This window comes from Hippopotamus amphibius, chromosome 1 (genome assembly GCF_030028045.1).
Source record: "Hippopotamus amphibius kiboko isolate mHipAmp2 chromosome 1, mHipAmp2.hap2, whole genome shotgun sequence".
NCBI classification, from domain to species: domain Eukaryota; kingdom Metazoa; phylum Chordata; class Mammalia; order Artiodactyla; family Hippopotamidae; genus Hippopotamus; species Hippopotamus amphibius.
In genome coordinates this window covers 38,823,981-38,837,358 of record NC_080186.1, presented here as the reverse complement: position 1 = coordinate 38,837,358, position 13,378 = coordinate 38,823,981, and the positions used below count along the sequence as shown (strand labels likewise).

Below are 13,378 nucleotides of genomic sequence, written 5' to 3'. Positions count from 1 at the left end.
AATGTGGACGAGGGCCCAGGAGCCAAGGAATGCAAGCATGGCAGCTCTAGATGTGGGAGAAGGCAAAGAGAGGGATCCTCTGCTAGATCCCTGAGGTGGGGCCCGGCCACCATCGTGGCTGTGTTCAGGGAAACCCATTGCAGGCTTGGACTCCAGAGTCAGATACTTCTGACTCACAGAATAACTTTCTGCAGTTCTAAGTCCCTACGGCTGTGGTCAATTATTTTAACAGCACCAGGAAGTGAATCCAGGGACAGTCAGGCAGGCAGAAGGGAAGAAGCAGAGAGAGAGAGTAGAGAGTGGAGGAGGCAGGCGGTCAGGATGTAGGTGGACCGTCAGAGATACAGGGGGTCAGAGACAGACGGAGAGATAACAGAGAGGGAGCCTGGAGAAAGGAGAGAGGAGAAGGGAGAGAGTGTGATAGCAGGGCAGGAGGCAGGAGATGAGGTAGGCTGGCAGGTGGGCCGAGAGAAGCAGGAAGTGGACAAAGAGGCAAGGCCAGGAGACAGTGACAGGGAGACAGGATGGCAGGAAGGGGCTCTCAGAGCTTGTCCTTGTCCCCACAAGGATTACAGGAGCTTCCTGAGCTGCAAGTGGATCCCATTTTTGGACTTCAACACAACTCTTGGAATGGGAACAGTGGCCCTGGAGGGATCTGGTGCCAGCTCAAAGCAAAGCAAGGTCAGGGCCACAGCCACTGTCATCTCATTGATGGTAAACTGCTTCTCAATGCAGTTCCTGGGTCAGGGTGGGAAAAGGAAGTGAGCAGAGGCTTGTAACCCCTGCTGCGCACAGGGTATCCAGGGCTCTCCTCCTTGTGGCTCAGCCCCGATCCCTGCCTTACAGGTCACACTGAACTTGCCTCCCAAACCTTGGTCCTCCCAAACACTCTCCCCCTGATCTTTACAAGCCCATCTCTCTCCAGCACTATCTCCGAAGTCCTACTTCTGCTCTCAGCAGAATGAAATCCTATTGGGGAGGGTCAGTGCTTAAAGCCACAGAGTCAAGTGAATCAGTAAATGTGAATTAGAACTTTGTTCACTCACGCACAGGCAGTTCCTGGTTTCAGGTCAGGTCAGGGCACTGCAGGTGGTGGGGTGGGCCAGCTCTCAGGCCGTCACCATCTATGGCAGAGAAGCAGGGTCCCAAGCCCCAGACAGGACAGGAGAGAGTCATGTAAGGAAGACAGAATGGCAACAGGGAGGCTTCGTGGAGGGGTCACAGGTTAGTGACACTCAACCTGTTAAACCATTTGCCTCCTAATTAATGGTCTGGTCTCCTGTCTCCCCTCAGCCCCTCAGTCAACTTGCTTCTGGAGACTTCTCACTCTACTCCAGGAATGACCCTCCTCCCATCCCTTGGGCTCCTCACGGGCCTTTTCAGTCTCCCTGCCTCCCTTTCCTGTACTGAAGCCACAGCAGCTGCAGGCCTGCTGTGGCCTCCTTCACAGGGAGGACACGTCCCAGTGTCTCAGCTGGCATCGCAGCCCTCTCTGGGTTGCTCCTCACTCACCTTGCACCTGTCCAGCTCCTCCTCCTCACTCAGTTCCTACTGAGGGCCCCTGCCCCATGTCTGCTGGCCACATGCTCAATTCAGTGACTGCCTGCCCTCACCCCCTCTGCTGGCTGCACCTCTTCCTCCCTGGATCCCCAAGGCACCAGAAGTGAAAACTCAAGGACACATCACCGTCCAGTGACCAGGACAGTGCCAGGAACATGGAATGGTCAACAATCTGCTCAATGAATGAATGCATGAGTGAAAGAATGGATGAATGTATGAGGTCTGTCCTGTGAAGCAAATGTGCTGACCAGCACACTATGGAAATGTTGCTTGTCTGTCTTGAACAGAGGTATTTGTTTCTTGACTGTGAAACTTGGAAGGAGGGAAAGTGTCTTTCATCTCTACGTTCCCATCTCCTAGTGTAGGACTTGGCACACAGAGACAGGCTTAATTAGTAGCTTTGTATTAGGATGAAGTGAACTGAATTGAAAAAAAAAAAAGGATTAGAATAAAAGTAAATATTAATTCTGACCTAGTACCTAGTACTGAGTTGCCTAGTACCTCCTATCCTCTCGCGGCAGCTGCGTGACGTGTAGCCAATGTGCAGGGCCTCGGCAAAAACCAAATCCTAGAGCAAATTCTGGAAGAATGTTCTGTGAAGTGTGATTCAGCAACTGAAATTTTCCCAGAAATATAGATTCACAAAAAAACTTGTTTTACTACGTATTTACAAAGTTATGGAAGTTACTCTTTCAGCGGGGGAACTGTAGCCTTTGAAGATTTTCACAGCAGTCATTTTGGAGTGTATTATCCAGCTTAATTTCAAATGTGCTTTATATTTTACATGCCAGGAACTTTTCAAATGCTTGTGTCAAAACAAAATCATGAGTTTTATCTCAAAAGCACTTGACTGCCCTCCATTTAATGCCTTTTTTTTTTTTTTTGCCAACGTTAGACTCTGTAGATTTTGGGACTGTGGTATATAACCCCCACTTTATATAAAGAATTTTGGCAACTAGAAAAGGTGTCATGTTTATATAAATACTCAGTCAGAACTTTGTTGGGATTGATTACAGAAATTCAGAACACACACATTGGTGTGGATTTTTCTTCAAATGGCAACTGTAACTGATCACACATGTGACTTGAACCATCAGGACAAGGAAGGCAGCTGGAAATCCAAACCCATGCAAACATCACTGATACAGTGAGAGGCTGGTTGGTGAATTAAGTAGAAAAGGCAGTGGGCTGGTTAGGAATGTGTGAAGAGAGAAAACTGCTTTTAAGATGACTGATAGTTGGGAAAAGCAAACATCTGAACTATAACTATCATGGAAAATTCTAATGCTGAAAAGTCATACTTCTAAAGTGAGGAAAGTCCAAGAATACTTTAGAATGGCCACTGACATGGAAATGTGGCTGGTTGTTGCAGAGGTTAGGAGGTCAAGGCCATGAAGGCCTTCTTTTACGTGGAGACCCACGCCTCCTTCTCAAGACATCAACATACTAGGGCATAATGCATACACCACATATAAACGTACACAGTCACACACATCAGGGAGCACCCAGTGACACCTGGCTGCCCCAAGTACAGAAAGCCTCACCTGGATCCTCCTGAGAAGGGCAGGAAAGCATGACTGTGTTGAGAATGACCCTGTGCAAAGTGGGATGGATTAGACTCCTGCAGAGAGAAAACAGGGCCCAGGACAGGTGGGGTCAGTCTCCTTTCACCAATCCACCAGGGGACAAGAATCCCAGAGTGGGGAGTAGGAGGAAGTGTTGATCGGGAGAGAGCATCCCATCCCCTCCTCCCACAGCCATCATACCTCTGGGTTCGGCCACACCTTTGCGTTGTGGTGAAGCCCATAAATGGAGAGGGAGAGTGTGATCCCTGTGGGGCGGGGAGGAGAGAGAGAAGACTGATGGTGCCCATGGCAGCAGGGGGCGTATGCAGCACAAAAGGCCTGGGAGCCACCATGAGAGCCACTCTTCATCACTCTGAATGCAGTGATGCTTTTGTAAGAGACATGGGCTGGGCATGACAAAACACATGGGCAAGGGTTAGGAGTAGGTAACTATGGCCCAGGATTAAGTAAAAGAATTGGAGACTTACGTTTAGGAGCACCTCACATGACAAGCCACATTTATCAAGTGTCATCATGAGCCCTTGGGGGAGGTGCATTAACTCATTTAATCCTCAGAGCAGCCCTCAAGGAAGGCACTCACATCCCCTTGTGCAGATGGGGCACCTGAGCCTCTGAGAGGTTAAGGGACGGGTCTACGATCCCACAGTTAGGAGGTGGCAGGGCTGGGATTCAGACCTACTGGGAGGTGAGCCAATGGGTGGCCCCCAACCATGGCAGGGCTCTCAGACCTGGTTCTCAGCTGCTCTCTGCCATCCACTTGAGGGACCCTCAGAGACTGGACCATCTGACCCATAATCATGGATTCCCTGAGCTACCTTGTTTACTGAGACCGTGTATGGAAAGAACCACCTCTCCTCCTGCTTACGTCTTTTCTCTTAAGCCTTCATGTCTCAAGGAGTTATAATTTTAGGACTCCCTTACAAGACCACATTCAGGGGCTAGCATTTGTTTATTGAGCTTTTGTTCAAGTACTATGCCAAGCAATTTACAGAAGTTATCCAAACTACAGAGTAAATGTTAATTTCTTGAGGTGGAAACAATATTCAAAGTATTCCAGAATTGGGCAAGAACATGTGGATTTCTGATCTCCCATGTAGTCTTGCAGAGATCTTAGGTTACTGGGTGTGGTCAAGTTCATACCTGCAGGTAAGGAACGTCCATCATGGAAGGTGATGGGCTTGCTGAGCTCTCTGCCCATGAAGGGCACTGGTGGATAGAGTCACAGTGCCTCCTTGATGCACATGGTGGTGTAGAATATCTGTCCAGGTGGTTCCTGAAACAAAGCCCATGCTGAGGCCAGGCAGGGTCAGACAACCAGGAGTTGCCCCCTAGCTGAGGGCCAGGGCTGTCCCATCTGTTGGGCACTCACCAGGTGATGGAGGCACTGTCCCCCAGGAGGCTCTGGATCTCTTCCCGGCACCTCTGCTGATGCTCAGGGTGGGAGGTCAGAGCACAGAGGATCCAGGAGATGCCACTGGCTGTGGTGTTGTGACCCTCGATCATGAACATGTCTGCTTCGGCACGGAGGTCCATGTCAGACAAGCTGCTCTATCTGCAGAGGCCGGGTGAGAGTGCAGGGTTTGCCCATCTTCTGTGCTTCTGGCCAAAGCCACAGGCCTCCCTTGCCCACACTCACTCTGGCAAAGAGCAGGATGTCCAGGAAATCCAGGTGCCTCTTGCTTCTCACCTCCAGCTCTCCCTCCTCCTGCAGGTGAGCCTTCCTCTACTTGATCACCCTATCTGTCCCAGAACAGTGGTTCCCAGCAGAGTTGAGGGCTCTCGGGAACCAGATACAGTAGCCCATCTGCCCCTCAGGCCCAAGCTGGGTGCCAGGTGGAGGAGGATGAGGGTGGGGATGGGTGTGCATGGCGGGGCTGAGAGCTCCAGCATCATCTGAGGCAGGTCGGGCATCCCCTCAATAGCACAGGCCAGGGAGGCTCTGCCTGAATGCTGCTGGGAGGGGGCCTCATTCACTCATCACCAACGTGGTGACACATGTACCTCCCTGCACATCACCTGACCCCCCGACATCTCGGTTCCCAACCCCTGCCCCAGGGAAGCACCCAGCGTGGGTGTGTGTGCCAGCTCCTGTAGAGGAAGCAGGAGTCTGGGCTCTGCCTGAGGGGTCCAGGCCAGGCCCTTTCACATGTGTTGTATGATGGGAGGGGGCAGGTGGAGCAGTCCAAAAGGAGGAGCAGAACCTGTGTGTTGATGGGTGAGCTGGCAGGCCCGGTGATTCCAGCACCCTTCAGGGCTCAGCCTGGAAATGATGTTCTGGTAGAAGACATTCCTCATCTGGAAAAAAACCAGAGTTGTTGAATTCCCCAATGTCCTGGATGTAGGACCGGGAGTTCCTGAAGGGAGAGGATGCAGAAGAGACTGGCGTGGAGGGAGCCTCTGACCTGGAGACAGAGTGGGGCTCTGGGTGGGGATTCCTCAGTCAGTGGGGATAGGCAGCACCGAGGCTTTGTCATTTCTGCCTTACAGCCCTGGAGACTCTCAGTCCTTTACCAGTGGCCTGAGTGGCCAGGCTTTTCCCTGTGCAGGAATCAGGGACCTGTGACTGAGGCAAGGTTGGTCTGGGTAGAATGTGATTGTGGTCCATGGCTGTCTGCACAATGTTGCCTTTTGTGCTGATAAGCATCCTTGCTGCCCTACCTGCCTCTCAGGGGAGTCCCCCGCAGCTGGTGAGATCAGGACCCTGCCCTTGAAGGGTTGTCACTGACCTGTCTGTCTGGATGCTGCCCTGGTGGCTGAAGGCGCACTTCATGCTGGTGTCCAGTGTCATCAAAGAGACGTGTCCAAAGATCTGCAAGATGTGAGTCCTGGCTGACGAGTTCCTCTCAGTTGTCCTGTGGTAGGAGGGGGACATTGACCCTGCTCTGCTCCCCCAGAAGTTCTGTGCTGACAAGGCCAGGGTCTTTGTCTCTCTCCCTTTCTAAATCTTCCCATGAATTTTCCTCACTTTCTAAGCAGATGTGTTTTAGCAACTTAAGGCTGTAACACACATGTGTAATGTGATGCCTATTTTCTCAGAAACTTTTATAATATAATTAATCTCATAATATTCTGAATTAGGCCTGAATTTTTGAGAATTTATGATGATAAGCACCTTTTGGAAGGTCAGAAAGCATAGTTTCTCAGGAGCCAAAGGGGGAAACTTTTCCATCTAGAGATCAGCCCTGGACAGGCAATGTCCAACACTGGTAAGCAAATTTGTCAAAGTGAGAGATAGTATAAGGATTCAGTACTAGGGTCCCTAAGAAAGGGACATCAGAGACTTCCTTTCCTTTCACTCATTAAATGTTTGGTGAAAAATCAAAATCCTGATGGAGGGTCTCGTGACAGCAGGACTCAATTTTTAAATGTATACTAGAACTGCTCCCATTTCCTCCCATGAAGAGCTCAATTCTACATAGAAGCCCTGGGCCCAGGCCAGAGACCACCTGAGTGATATCCTGGGATGTCCACCCTGCCCCTGCAGCTGGCATTGCCCAGGCCAGCCAGGGGCCGTGTGTACTGCTGTCCAGCGGAATAACGCTCCTCTAGTCCACTGTGTTGAAGACATGGAATTGGAAGGAGAGTGGACCCTGAATACACCATGGCCTGCCTTTCCCTTATCGATGACTAAAATGTGGATCTAAGGTGGTGCCTGGGTCCCATCCTCTCTTGGAGAGTCCTGTCTTCTAGTAGGGTCTGAGTGCATTATTCTGGGGGGCTGGATCTGATGGATGTCTCAGGGCACATGTTTCTGCGAGTGGACTTTGTCAGCTGTGCTGGCTGTGAGTGGGTACAGGTGACGAGGGATGGACTCACCAGCATCGCTCGAACAGAATCAGCCATGAGACCCATGTAGGCCTTCAGGATGTCAAAGTGGAAGGCTGGGGTCAGCATCCGCCGGTGCTGGAACCACGTCTGCCCCTCCACCACGAGCACACCATTCTCTGGGGCACAGATGGGTATGACTGTGGGCCAGGCAGACTGGATCAGAGGATGACTGGGGATGACTTGGGAGGAACCAGGGGTGTCAGGAGAAGGCACATCATGGGCAAAGGTAGGAAAGGCCAGGACAGTTCAGGGTTGTGCATTTCCAAAATGGCTGGTCCAAAGGATGTGACAGTATAGATGAAGATTGAGAAAGAGTATGGTTGGGGGCGGGGAGGAGAAGTTGATAGAAATATTTAACTAAAAGTCAGGCTGAGAATATCACAGGGGGTTGAGAAGTGATGAAAAAGAGGCTGAGCTTCAGGAGGGCTCTCATTACATGTAAGAAGGCATGGGGGCTTTACTAGAAGAAGATAAATGAGGCTTGATTCAGAGATGAGGGTGGTGACAGGGTGGTGGGGACTTGTTCTTTGTGAGTCAGAAAGGCAACCCTTGGTAAACCTAACTGGGAGTGTAACAGAGTACTAGTTTAGATGTACTTACCAATCCAGGGGGTCAAGAATCTGTAGGTACCTGCAAACTTACGGTCTGAAAGGAAAGGCATTTTGAGGAAAATGGACAGGACCAAACAAGGCAGGTAGCTGTGGTCCAGACCCTGGGCTGCCCTCCCTTCCCAATGCTTGTCAGCGGGCACTCTGTCTCAAGCCACCTCCCACTTGCCTCCCATCCCCGACTCTCTCTGTCCAGATAGTCACTGTGGGCCCAGGAAGGCAGACTCAGTGTCCCGGCTGCAGAACACCCACCAGATTAAGACAGTGAATCGGCAAGAAATATAGGCTCTGTTCAGTGCTGCAGATTAAGACAGAAGCCTGTGGTTTTCCTCCAATATGAGATGATTTAGCCATCCCATGACCCAGGATAGGCAAATGCAAGTCAGTGTGCGTAAGAAATTGTCTTTCAGATCTGGGGCTATTTACACAAAAATCATCTCAATAGGGTTAAAGAAGAAAGAATGAAAATATGTAGCTGTTTAGCATTCAGTTTAAGTGAACAATGTTGTTCTTTGACTGGGATGTGGGCTGGTGTTTGGACGGCAGAGAGTCAAGTATTGACGACTGAACTGCCAGTCTCCTGGAATTTCACAGACCCAGGTGCATGTACACAAGAGGGAAAAGATGCTCCAGCTGGGATTATGTTTTGTCCTCACCAGATCTCCCCAGGACCACCTTCATGTAGTCAGGGTCATAGACCACCAGGTGAATCTTGTTCCCCCACAGCCAGTGAGGACAGACACATGGGAATTTATCTACCCTTTTCAGTACCTCTTGCCGCTCCTGATCCTTTGGGTACCATAACAGAGGGAAGGACAAATTAGTAAAATGTTCTCTTTAAGACCAGTGCTTGGAGGGATGCTAGAAGTTAGGACAGCAACAAAGAGGTAGTTCTGGATCTATCAGCAGCAATTCAGGAGTTTGGAACTCTTTCTGATAAGCTGGGCTCTGATCTGGATTCTTGCTCTCTTGCATCTAGAACTGCCTTTAGAATCTTACCCACAGTAGGTGCTTGATAAATGTTTAGTAATGGACTCCCTGGTGTACCAGTGTTTTTCACAGACTTATATTAGAGTTATTGGTTCAATTGTGTCCCCTCAAATCAAGTTTAAGTGAGATATTAGGATAGGCCCAATCCAATGCGACTGGTATCTTTATAAAAGAGAGAACATGCGGACACAGAGACAGACACTCATAGAGAGAAGATGAAGTAAAGAGATATATGGAGAAGTGATTTACCAGCCAAAAAGAGAGGCTGGGAATCAACGCTTTCTACACAGCCTGCAGAAGGAACCAGGCCCATCATTACCTTGATTTTGGGATGTAGTCTCTAGAACTATGAGACACTAAATTGTGTTGTTTCAGCTTTCCAGTTTGTGGTACTTTGTGGCAGGCCTTACACACTATTACAAGTATGCAATGCTCAAGGTAAACCTGTATAAGGGAGGGATTATTACTTGATCCTGTCTCACTGAAGAATGGGGAGACCCATGTGAAAGGGTATGCCCAGGTGAGCTGCATTAAAACCCAAACCTGCTGACCCCAAGGCGTCCTTCCCCAGGGTTCCCAAGGCTCCCTAGGGGCCTCTATTATCATGTTTCAACACAGAGTTCTCATTGCGGGCACCATGTTGGCAAACTCACCTTTCATAGCTGTCATCCCTGTGTTCTTAGAGGCAGCACAGAGCCTGGTCCATAGGGACTATTCCTCACTTTTAAAAGAATCAATAAAGTCATGAAGGAGAGAATGAGTACGTGCAGGCTTGTGAAGGAACACGTCTTGAGGAAGATTCTTGTTGCAAGGGACAGGTAGAAGCAGAGCGAACATAAGCAAGAGGAAAAGGACAAAAAGAAAGCTGGGGGCCCAGGGGCGTCTCACGGAGCCCAGGGCAGGGGGCAGCCGGGGTTGGAAGGGCAGCACCAGGGGCTGGAGGGCTGCCAGGGCAGCGCCTCCCGCTCTTCCTCTCTGTACGTCCACGCATTCGGCTCTCAGCAAATGGTTGTGGAGGCTGTACCTCGTAGCAGACGCCTTTCTCGAAGCTGGTGACACAGCTGCAAATAAACAGACACAGTCCCCGTCCCTGTGCAGCTGGGTGCAGGCAGTGGAGGAGGGAACACCTACCCTTTCGGGGCTGGCACGTTACCACTCAGCCACCGTCGTGCCCGAGTGGCACTGCTGAATACTTTCCTAAGAATCTGATTCTAACATCATGGCCAAGGCGTCCATCTGCCACAATCAGCTCTGGCTGGGGGGGTGAATAGAGCTTTTGAAAGCCCACCCTTTGCGAGGGAAGAGATCTCAGAGCACACATCCCCAAATGTTTCCATTACAGTGAATGTAAATACGTGAATGAGGAGATGGTAGATGAACTCAGATACTCATTTACTTGGTAACTGTGTGTTGAGTACTTACTTTGGGTGAATTGCCATCCCAGGAGCTAGAGATTCAGCAGGGAACCGCAAAAGTCCCTGCTATTGTGGAGCTCCTGTGCTAAGTAGGAGTGCAGGTGGGGCTGACAGTCCTGCCCTGAACTGAGAGGTTTCCTGCTTGCATTCATTCTGGGGGCTGCTCTGTGCTCCAGGTCATGTCCTCATTGGGACTGCCCTGCTCTGCTGATCCAGTGCACGGACTGACTGGTGGAAACCTCTTACCTCCGCAACTGTGTTACCTAGTTTTCTTGGATCTCTTCTTGCCTGCCTAGCGTGGGCTGGGCATAGGGGTGGCTGGGGGGGTGGGGGGTGGGGTGGGTTGTCCCTGTTTCTGCACAGGAGCATGCCTCCTTTCTCAATGCCAGTCAGCTCCCCCACATCCTGCGCCTGGACAAGGAGCTAAACTACGTTCTACCTCTCGATTCTCCTCTTGGGGTCATCCTGATGCCCACTGGTCCGTGAGCTCACCCGTCACCTGGCTGGGGCTGCCATCTGTCTTGAGCATATATGTCCAGAGCCAGTTGAGATTCTCATAGAGGTCATGGTGCCCATGGTGGCACCGGTGTTGACCCTGTAGGCAAAAAGCCAGTGCCATCTGGCCTCCAGGCTGTAGCGACTCAATGCGGTCCGGGCTCCAGTGGAATGTCCTTCTGGGAACTGTAGCCACAAAGGAATTTCCCCAAAGGAAGACACAAGGTGAGTAGGTGGACAGGTAATAATACTGTCTGACAATGCAGTTGTTAGATGTGTGGATTCTGTTGCCATGCAGGTACTGTTGAGTTAGGAGGGAGGACATAGGGAAAGATGGGGCAGTTTGGGGCTATTTGAATCCCAAAGTTGTAAGTTCCCTTTTTCATATTTCTTGTTGGATTTCACTCCTATTTAATGCAGGGAGTTTCTTAAATCTCCAAAATGTTTGTCCTTCACAGGCATTGATATTATTTTAAATTCATATGAATTAGAGTGAGTGTAACTGTGGCCTCTGCTCTGTGCCAGGCACCATTCTAAGGTTATAATATGTCACTCGTGTAGTGCCATTATTGTCATCACCCCATATTACAGATGAGGCAACTGAGGTATGGAGAGGGTATTTAAAGTACATGGCAGACATGAGAAATGAATTTAGGTAACTTGGCAACAAAGCGCATGTGCTTTACTGTCCCACTTTGTCACTTGTCATCTGGCCTGAAAGATTAGCTTCAACCTAATTACATGTGGCATTCTAATTCCTGACTTAGCCCATAACAGAGATATTGAATAAATGGAAATCTCAGACGGTAATAAAAGAGTAAGAAAAAATTGGCTGCAATAACTTTTAGGCCACGGAAGTTGAGAGATGATTCAGCACCATAAGGAATATTAGTTATGTAAATAAAATCATCTACTTAATGAAACTACATATCATCTAATGGCCATCACTGTAATGAGAAAGTCACCAGAGGAATTTTTAGTTGTTCCTTATGGCAAATCCTAGCTCAGAAAGGTGACAACTGCATCAAACAAAAGGTCATAATTTCTCTAAATCAACAAATAATCAGCAAGTCAGTACAACAATTTGTATGAACAAGCTGGTGTTTTGGCTGTCTCTGTGGCTGATATTAATGGTTTCCTCTGTCTTTGGCTCTACTCTGCTGATAGTTGCTTGGCCTCTTTCTTTGAGAAATAGAAGCCTCACCTCTCTGCAACACCCCACCTCCTAAGGCTTGTTCAATCCACACACCATTAAGAAGCCCCTCTACATGTGCCCCTTCACCTAGCTCTGCTCTATCCCCTCTGGGATCAGAGCTAACAGAGCTGCTGGGTAGGCACTGTCCCTCACCAACATGTGAGCTGCTCCCTTCTCCATCACTCCACACACCTGGGCCAAGCATTCCTTTGTGTCAGGCTCTGTGCTGGGTACTGAGGTACAGGAAGGGGATGATACCTCAGCCTCATGGAGCTCATAGTCCAGGGGTTTGGGGTATGGGAGCTGGGAGGTAAACAGATTCTGTTTAATGATGCAACTCAATTGCCAGTACTCCTTACTTGGTGCCATCCTGGAAACCTTCTTGCTCATGTGTGCCAGCTACTAGTTTTAGCACTGAAATCATAAGCTTTGAAAAATCCCTCAAAAAAAACAAGCTGCCCGTTTGTCCCTACACCCGACTTCACCCCCACCCAGCAGGTGGGCCTCTTTTCCTGTGACTTGACACCTTCTGAGATTCCTGTCTGTCATCTACCCGGACAATGAACCCACAGGACAACATCCATTAGACTGATGTCTGTGCTCCCAGGCAAGCTCAGGGCCAGGCAGAGAGGATGGGATTGAGGGATGGGGCAGGGAAGCATCTAGAAGCCTGTTCTTTTAGAACAGCTGAAGCTTCTCAGCCTGGAGAGTGGGGAGACTCAGGAAGGAATAGCCATTGTCCTCAAAGTGCAGGGCTGCCAGCACAGCCTGCAGATCTACCTAAGGAAGGAGTGTCTGACAGACCCGAGGACACCCTCACAGGGTCTTGGGAGGGAGGAAGATTCCCGGACTGGGATGAGGAGACAACACCTGAGAGGTAAGCTGGGTTCTTTTGTGGGGCCACGTGCTCGTCACACAGCAGGACTCTGTCCCATGGACTTGCTGACCAGGACCATGGTCTGAGAGCCTGGCCCTCCCTGCCCTCCCACTCCCCCATTCTGCTCCATCCCACCTCCTGCCTGTGCCCAGAGAGCCAATGGGAAGGAGGAGACGGGAACTGCTGGAGGGCTTTGAGCAGCCACTGTCTGCGCAGGTAGAGCCGTGCTGCCTTGAGCAGAAGCAGAAGCAGAAGCAGGCCGAGCAGGGCGGCCACCTGCAGGAGCCCAGAGACGCCGCCCAGGGCTCTGGTGGGGCTCAGCGCAGAGACACTCATGGTGCAGCGGCGTCTGGATCGCGGACTGTCCCTGACTGTGGCTGACCATCCTGAGCACCCAGCCTGGTGAGGGAAGATCACCCCACTCACCTGGGGGAGGAATAGGGTGAAGGCAGAGCTCAGACCTGGGCCTCCGGGGTTGATTAACTGTCAAGGATCCACCTTGGGGTGGGCACCAAAAAAGTCAGGTAGATCAGATGTAGAAGAGCAAGGATGAGGGCAAATTTGTCCTCGAGTCTTTCACCCTCACTTTTTGCATGTTTATCTCCCTCCCAGGCAGTCTGGCTCCAGAGATTTTGCTGTTAACCATGAACTTAAAGAAATGATTATTGGGTTGAGACTCCAGTCCCTACATGGCAGCCCGTAAACTTTCCTGGGGATGTTTCATGTTTGATCTGTTTTCCAGAGTTTCCAAGTAGTTGGAGACTGTTTCAGGTTATCAACTCCACGTACTGACATAAGTGCAAGCTTCATTATGCAGGGCTGCT

General features: G+C 50.2%; 1 pseudogene; it reads right to left on the bottom strand.

The window, feature by feature from the left end:
• Nucleotides 1-541: 541 nt before the first annotated feature.
• LOC130837250 (cytochrome P450 4A11-like) lies at nucleotides 542-12,890 on the bottom strand (annotated as a pseudogene).
• Nucleotides 12,891-13,378: the final 488 nt, after the last annotated feature.